Source organism: Triticum urartu, chromosome 2 (assembly GCF_003073215.2).
Source record: "Triticum urartu cultivar G1812 chromosome 2, Tu2.1, whole genome shotgun sequence".
Lineage (NCBI taxonomy): Eukaryota > Viridiplantae > Streptophyta > Magnoliopsida > Poales > Poaceae > Triticum > Triticum urartu.
Genome location: NC_053023.1, coordinates 320,899,916 through 320,908,735, shown reverse-complemented (window position 1 = coordinate 320,908,735; position 8,820 = coordinate 320,899,916). Strand labels below are relative to the sequence as shown.

At 42.8% G+C, this 8,820-nt stretch overlaps 1 long non-coding RNA gene across 1 annotated transcript; it reads left to right on the top strand.

Moving 5' to 3' along the window:
• Positions 1-369: 369 nt before the first annotated feature.
• LOC125537159 lies at positions 370-2,477 on the top strand. Its single transcript, XR_007295646.1, has 2 exons — positions 370-1,507; positions 2,192-2,477. It is a non-coding gene; the product is annotated as an uncharacterized LOC125537159 (long non-coding RNA).
• The last annotated feature ends 6,343 nt before the right edge of the window (positions 2,478-8,820 follow it).

Below are 8,820 nucleotides of genomic sequence, written 5' to 3'. Positions count from 1 at the left end.
GTAATAGACCGAGTGTACTAGACTTAGATCTCTGTGATGCTCGACCACTATCTAAGTTTTCGGCTCTAGGTCTTCTCTCAGTGGATTCAATCAAATCTTTCGGAGAGAGAGTGCTCTAAAAAACTTGTCAAAATCACACAGAGCAACCAACCATCTCGGAAGGCGCGGTGTCACACCCCATTTTTCTCTCCTAAATGTAGGATGTGCACTTAGAAGCATTGCGATGTAGGATGGAATCCTAATGGTCGATCATTTCACACTTGGAGGGGGGGGGGGAAGGGAGCAAATCAAAGAGGAACACAAGAAGAACTCTCAAATAGACTAAATCCAATCACACATCTATAATACCTAAATAGTTCATCTCCACTACCCTATTTATTTTGACATGCAGCCTATCCACATTAGCAGGACTGCCACGTCAGCGTTTATTTAGAGACTTATAAGCGAGACCCAGCACAATAGAAAACAGACATGTTGGCTTCAGTTTACTGCTTTTTTTGAGACACTGTTTACTGCTGTTTGGTCCCACGATAGAGCCTCCCCACAGACTAATCCAGTCCAACCCATCTCCCCCGCTTTCCCGGACTAAATTTTGGTGGGCCGCCCGCCCAGGACCCAGGATGGTCTCACAAGCAGGATCGGTGGGCCGGCCACCTCAGCAAACTAAAATTCGCAACCAATATATTTTATTTCCACCGAGGCGTTATTGGCTCGAGGACACGCACGCTGGCTCTGTTCGGCTCAATTCGTTTGCCAGAATCTGGGGATTCTTCCAGAATCCGACCCCTACCCAGCTTCTCCCAGAATCCTTGAGCCCCATTTGTTTTACAATCCTATCTAGTTAGGGTCTAATTAAATAGGATTGTAAAATAAATGAGACTTAAGGATTCTGGGAGTAGCTGGTAGGGATCGGATTCTGAGAGAATCTCGAGAATCTGGCAAAAGAACTGGGTCTTCATCTCCTCCATTATTTCCCCCTCTTCCTCTCCTAGGTCCACTCATCTAAACAAATCCTCGCATTGATTCTTTGATAGTGGTTCGGTTCGTCTCCCCTCAATCAATACTCTCTGCCTCAACTATAACAAGTCACCCACAAAGATGACGGAACTGCCGTTTCGCGCCGCCGCCAACCAAACCTTCGCGGGCCATCCCCACCGGAGAACCGCGAGATGCTGACCCGGAGTCCAATGATTGACACCGTCGCACGGCCGAACTGTATCGGAGGACCAGCTCAGTTGCACCAGATCACACCCCAGTAGAGAACTGCGCTGCAACATCCGCTCCCTCATGCGCATCATGCCACGGATCCAGCGGCCGGGGACGCGAGGCTACGTCGGGGTGCCCGCCAATCGGGCCGGCGGCTGCATCGCGGTGGATCAGCTGACCTCGCCGGCGTTAAGGTGTGGGCTCCGCGGGCCCAAGACTCACGCCCCGGCATCGAATCTGGCACCCAGCGACGCACACTTGCCACCGCTGACATCCTCCTCCAACATCACCTCGGCCAGAGGTGGGGGGCTCTCCTTCCTTAATTCATATCCTTAGGTCTGAACAAGTTTTTGAGTTAGCTTGGTTGGAATCTCTAATTTATGCGTTGTAGGAAGGTTTGTTCGTCTCCAGCCGTCTCCTCCATTGCAGCAAGTCCGGCAGGCTTCTCTACCTCTCATGTTAATTAGTTTAGTACGAATAGCTGCAGTCATGGTCCATACTATCAAGTATCAACTATGCCCAACTACCATCCTGCATATCTCTCTCACTCTCTCTCATGTTAGTTTAGTACAGATCTTATTGGTATTTTAATCCTTTTCTCTGGTTGTTTTGTATGGTTAGAGCATATTCAAGTTCATTTTCAGGTATGTTGTTCCCTGGCACGTAGTCCTATTCCACTGAACGGCATGGGATGGATCTAACACCCGAGTGATACAATATTTTGATTGAGATTTGTGTTCTTCCCCTACTGCATGATTTTATTCATCTACTTGCATAAATGAAACGAAATATGAAGTGACTCTTATGAACATACTTGAATTCTCTCCGGGACTGAAGATAATTGTACATGCTTGCCTTGAGTTACTTTGATGTCCTATTGAAGCGGAAAATGCAGTTTCTTTTGGATACGTCTCATTCTAGATGTCTTTGTTTAGCTGAATGCACTTCCTGATAACATATTGAGTTACTCGGTGTCCTATTGCAGTGCAGAGTGAAGTTTCTCCAGCATACTCCCTGGATATACTAATGTGATGGCAAATAAGGGTGCTGGTGTGTTTCTGCTTTGTTGGCAGGTGATACGATTTTTTTATCTATACTAGAATCGGAATTGATGTTCAGTGTTCAACCATGCATGTGTACTTACAATAAAACAGTCTTCTCTAAATTAAGCACATGGATATTATCTGTTCAAACCTAAAGCTTCACCTGGTAAATGTAAGTGTCTAATTAAATAGTGGCTTGCCAATTATTCAATCAAAATGTTGAATTTAGATCTTAGTAATGAATAGCCCTTTTCTGTAGTTTGAATATCACTATTTGATTGTTCTGATGTAAATCACAACTTGAGCCTAAATGTGTACATTTCCTTGCTGAGAGGATCAAACATAACCTGTTTTGACTGTCCTTCTGTTTTATTGTTCTATGTTGGTTTGCATCCTCTTAAACAAGATGCAATAAAAATAGAGTTTGTGTGTTGTCATAGTCAGAAGCAATGTCATTTCTCATACCTTTGGTTATTCTTTCGGTAAAAAATGGACCAAGCTGGGCAATGCAAGCTAATTACTGTTTGGACGCATTAGCACCACAAAAGGATCTTAAATTAGCGCGGAGTCTCTTTGTTTCTTGCTCAACATATTTATCTAAACTTATTATGACAAAAATCTGATCAAACTATGGTAGTAATCTTTTTTAACTTTTAATATCATTCTGCGAAAAGTTAAAATAAATATATTTTTCATGATTTCATTACCTTTTGCTCCAGAAAACTTACTCTTAATTAATGCTATAAATTACCGCAGCAACGCGCGGGGTATTATCTAGTATGCTAAATCCACATACGCAAAGAGGAGATACAACGATCCAAAGTCAACACAAGAGGATCCCTGAAGGAGAGAGGTCTTGAATCCTAGGAGGATCTTCTCATGAAGGGGTCTTGAATCCACTTGGGGGATCTTCTCACATGGAGGTCTTGAACTCCATGGGAGTGGTAAGTGGATGAGCAAATCTTTATCTCAAATGAGCTCTAACCTTTGCTAACCCTAGCTAGGAGGAGGGATAGGTCCTTATGTAGTAGTCCATGAGATATGAGGGGAAAGAGGGGATACATGACCTCTTGGCCAGTTTTGGCACGCGCAGGTGCCGGATGTCTCGGTGCCGGATGTCTCGTGGCTCCCGTCGGGCCGGATGTGCGGGGCTGGGGCCAGATGTCCAGCCTGGTGATGGTCCAGGCTCGAGTGGCCTCTATTGGCATCGGGCCGGATGTCCGGGGTCGTTGGGTCGGATGTCCGAGCCATGTAGCTCTTCTACTGCTAAGGCTGCGGCCTCCAGGCGCTGAATATCCAGGCCAAGGGCCAGATGTCCAGCCGCTATAGACTTGCAACAGTTTCTCTCGTCGTGCTCCTTCATCTGTGTACTTGGAGACTTGTCTGTGATCCCGAGCATCTTCGAGAGGGTCTGATTGGTACCTAAGTACACATAACATTCCGAATTGAGGTAGTAGCCATGTCTCATGTGGATCATACGGCAACTCATTAAGGAGACATGTCACCTTGGTCTCGATAGCTCTTGCACATTCTTGTGTCATCAGTATACTTGGCACTCAGGGAGACGAAGGTAGGTCCATGAGGATGACTATTGGAAGGATCGAGAAGAGGGGTCTAGAGGGGGGGGGGGGATTAGACCCTTAACAAGCAAAAATGACAGTTTTTAATTTCTTCAAGTTAAGGTTGAGTTTAACACATGTTAAAGCACTCACAATACATTTCAAGCAAGCATGACAAGAGTATAGGCATCGAAAAGGGTAAAACATGCAAATTGCAAGAAAGTAGAGGGATGGGATTGGAGTGTGCAAACACAATGGAGACGCGAAGAATTTTTGGCATGGTTCCGATAGGTGGTGCTATCGTACGTCCACGTTGATGGAGACTTCAACTCATGAAGGGTAACGGTTGCGCGAGTCCACGGAGGGCTCCACTTATGAAGGGTTCATGAAGAAGCAATCTTGTCTATCTCACCATGTCCATCGTCCATGAAGGACTTGCCTCACTCGGCTAGATCTTCATGAAGTAGGCGATCTCCTTGCTCTTACAAACTTCTTGGTTCAACTCCACATCACGATGGAGGCTCCCAAGCAACACCCAACCAATCTAAGAGACACCACTCTTCAAAAATAATAAACGATGTGTTGATAATGAACTCATTGCTCTTGTGCTTCAAATGATAGTCTCCCCAACACTTGACTCACTCTCTCAGATTTGGGTATGGTGGAAGAGGGATTTGAGTGGAAATCAACTTGGGAAAGGCTAGAAATCAAGGTTCAAATGGTAGGAATGGAATCTCTTGATCATGAGTAGGTGGTTCTCTCTCAGAAAATGAATGGTGGAAGTGTAGGCACGTTCTGATGGTTCTCTCACAAATGGAGATGGGTGTGGAGGGGTATATATAGCCTCCACACAAAATCCAACCATTACACACATTTGACTCATCGCGGTGGCACCAAATAGTTAAACTAGGTGGCACCGATCAGTTCAAAAATGTGAACGCTAGGAATCTCGGTGGGACCGATGTGCTAGGGCTTAGGGTAAACCGCATCTCGATGGCACCGATTGCATCAGCTCGGTTAGACCGAAGTGAAGCAATAAGGCAATAGAGAGTTGGTCAAGCCATCTCGATGAGACCGATTGCAATTTCGGTGAGAATGAAATAATTGCAACTGATAACAGAGAGTTGACAAGGCCATCTCGGTGAGACCGAGATCTGTATCGGTGAGACCGAACTGTTAGGGTTTCTGACAGTGGCTATGTCATATGAACTCGGTGGCTCCGGATAGAAAGAATCGGTGGGGCCAAGTTGGATATTAGGGGTTTGACATATTTGGATGGAGAAAGTGGCTGAGGGTTTTGGAGCAATATCACTAAGCACTAGAGCAAGTTGACCATTAAGCAACACCTCATCCCCTTTTAATATTATTGGCTTTCTTATGGACTCAATGTGATTTTGGATCACTAAAATATGAATGAAGAGTCTTGAGCTTTTGCCAATCTTTGTCCTTAGCATTTTGAAGGGGTTTCATATCTTCTTGTCCTTGCCACACCATTGTTGACCTTGTCTGAAATATACTAGATAAAACCATTAGTCGAACAAGAGATATGTTGACATTAATTACCAAAATCACCCAGGAAGCACTTGTGCTTTCAGTCTCTCCCTTTTTGGCAATTGATGACAACATACACCAAAACATTAAGGAAATGATATGAAGAGTAGTAAGTAAAGCTTTGCAATAGCATGTAACATACATATACTCCCCCTACATGTATGCAGTCATGTGAAAATAGGATAGAAGAACATGTGAATGCATATCACGACAGAGTAGGCAATGAGTTACATGTATCTTGGGTATATGCATCAAAGCAAAAAAAGTAGTTAAATGATGTACCTTCATGTTCATGAATCCCTCTTGCAAATAATATGTGCAAAAGTAAGAGATCATCATGCATATGAGTGTGATGCATATTCTTACCTTGTGGTTCTTGAGCTGCCTTTTGAAGGAGTAAACTTGAGAAAACAAGGTTAGGTAACACAAGAACACTCCAAACAAGAAAGATTCCAAGATCCATAAAGATACCAAGACTGGGACGACATGTAATAGGTGAGTACCACAGAGCGAGTACTTTGTTTAGATATAGACATGTCCCAAGGATTTAAAGATTTGCAATAAGCACTAAGGATTTTTCTCCCCTTAAAACATGGACTCTTTTTCCCCCTGAATCTAACATTGGGTAATGGGAGAAGGTAGGGTGAGATAAAATCAGAGCAGAAATACATAAATAAGAGTAGAAATGAAATGAGATCCAAAATATCTCAACATAATAAATACCAACATGTCTTTCCCCTCTTAAAGACATGTGACTTGTCTCCTCTTATGACATTGCATCTTTCTTTCTTTTTTAGAGTTTTGTAAGAGTAAGCTTTGATGTGCTCTCTCTCTATATTAGAGAAGATCTTTCTCTCCCCCTTTGACATCAATTTCCAAGGGTTTCTTCATGAATATGAGTCAAATTAGTATGGTCCTTGAGAGACACAAGCAAGCATAATGTAGCTCAAGATACAGACAGAGGAAAATAATTATTGAGTGGAGTTGAAGAGAATAGGCAATATAGAATGGCAAAATGTTTTCTCAGCAATGAAATCGATGACGCTGATTTTTTTTCAATCGGTGACTCTGAGATAACAGAGCCACTGAAGATGCTCATCGGTGGGACCGAGTTACTCCTTATCGGTAGAGCCGATGAACTGTGTACAGGTAAACCTTGTGCTTCGGTCTAGTCGATGGGCTTGGATCGGTGGAACCGAGTTCAATAAAGAGGAAAATTTTGTCAACTCAGCTCACTTTGCAAATGAAATCTCACAAGGATTTTTCATAAAGATGTGCAATAAATTAAACTTAGATATATACACAAATGAAATAGAGAACAAAAGATATCTAGATGAAGTTTTTTTGTTTTAGAAGGGAAACACAAGAAGAAATGCAATGAAAAGGACAAAAAGGAAAGAACACTAGAGAATTTCATCTAGAGATGGTCGGCGACAAAGTCACCTATGTTAGAGTATATTGATTAGGAGCCAAGTGAGGTCACTTGATCATAGGTCGTACTCATCGTTAAGCTCAAAATGGGGTTGCCATTTTTCATTTAAGATTTTGATGTATCCACATCTTGTTGAGTTGCTTTAACTCACGACTTGGAGTAAAGCTTCTCTAAGATGGACTGACATACCTTGGGTTGTGGTGTTAATCTTGATCATGTAGTTGAACTTATGTTGGATGCTTCAAGATTGATGTAGACCATCAAGAGTTGGGAGCATCCTTTGGAGTTGAAGTTCATCTTCCTACATGGGTTAGTCTTGCAAGGAATAGCACTTGTGTATCCAAATTGACAATCATGAAATTTGATGTATTGAAATAGTCAAATGATATGTTGAGTGAGTTCGTGCTTCCTTGGTTTCAACAACCAATACATAGATATTTGGTGATGCAGAAATTGCTCAAGATGTGAGTGATTTGCAATCTCCTAGACTGAGGCTTATCCAAGTACCTACGGGTTAGATAATATGCAAGGGTGCAAATACATATCCAAGACAAATGATCATCATCATAAGAGAAATATCAAGGATTAGACACAAAGGCTCATGCCTTGCATGTATCCAAGTGGAATCTCTATTCCAAATTTGAGGCATCAATGATATTCAATTTACCTCTCAAATGGCAAAAGACCTTTTCATCAAGCAGTTTGGTGAAAATATCCGCCAATTGCTTGTTGGTACGAACATGCTTAAGATTGATGTCTCCTTTAGTAACATGATCACAAATGAAATGATGAAGAACTTCAATATGCTTACTTCGAGAATGTTGCACGGGATTGTGAGAAATCTTAATAGCACTCTCATTGTCACAAAGCAATGGAACATGTTTCACATGTATCCCATAATCTTTAAGGGTTTGGGCCATCCAAAGTAATTGAGCACAACATGATCCGACGGCAATGTATTCTGCTTCGGCGGTGGATAAGGATACCGAATTTTGTTTCTTGGAGGACCAAGAGACAAGGGATCTACCAAGAAATTGACATCTACCCAAAGTGGACTTCATATCAACCTTGTACCGGCATTGCCGAGTCGGAATAGCCAACAAGATCAAAAGATGACATCTTAGGATACCAAATGCCAAAGTTTGGTGTATGAATTAAATATCTTACTATCCTTTTCATGGACTTAAGATGACATTCTTCAGGAGCCGCTTGATATCGTGCACACACTTAGCGGGACGGGAGGCACATAGATATAATAATGAACCAATCATAGAACGGTAAACCTTTTGGTCAACCAGATTGCCATCCTTAGTCAAGTCAAGATGTTCACTAGTAGGCATGGGTGTTTTCATACCTGTGCTTTTTTGCATGTTGAACTTCTTAAAAAGATCCTTGGTATACTTTGTTTGTGAGACAAATGTATCTTCCTTAGTTTGCTTTGATTTATAAACCAAGGAAAAATTTGAGTTCACTCATGAGGGAGTCCTGAATTAGGGGGTGTTCGGGTAGCCGGATTATACCTTCAGCCGGACTCCAGGACTATGAAGATACAAGATTGAAGACTTCGTCCCGTGTCCGGATGGGACTTTCCTTGGCGTGGAAGGCAAGCTTGGCGATGCGGATATTCAAGATCTCCTACCATTGTAACCGACTCTGTGTAACCCTAACCCTATCCGGTGTCTATATAAACCGGAGGGTTCTAGTTCGTAGGACGACTTCATTATACAACAATCATACCATAGGCTAGCTTCTAGGGTTTAGCCTCCTTGATCTCGTGGTAGATATACTCTTGTACTACCCATATCATTAATATTAATCAAGCAGGAGTAGGGTTTTACCTCCATCGAGAGGGCCCGAACTTGGGTAAAAACATCGTGTCCCTTGTCTCCTGTTACCATCCGCCTAGACGCACAGTTCAGGACCCCCTACCCGAGATCCGCCGGTTTTGACACCGACATTGGTGCTTTCATTGAGAGTTCCTCTGTGTCGTCACTTTTAGGCCCGATGGCTCCTTCGATCATCAACGACG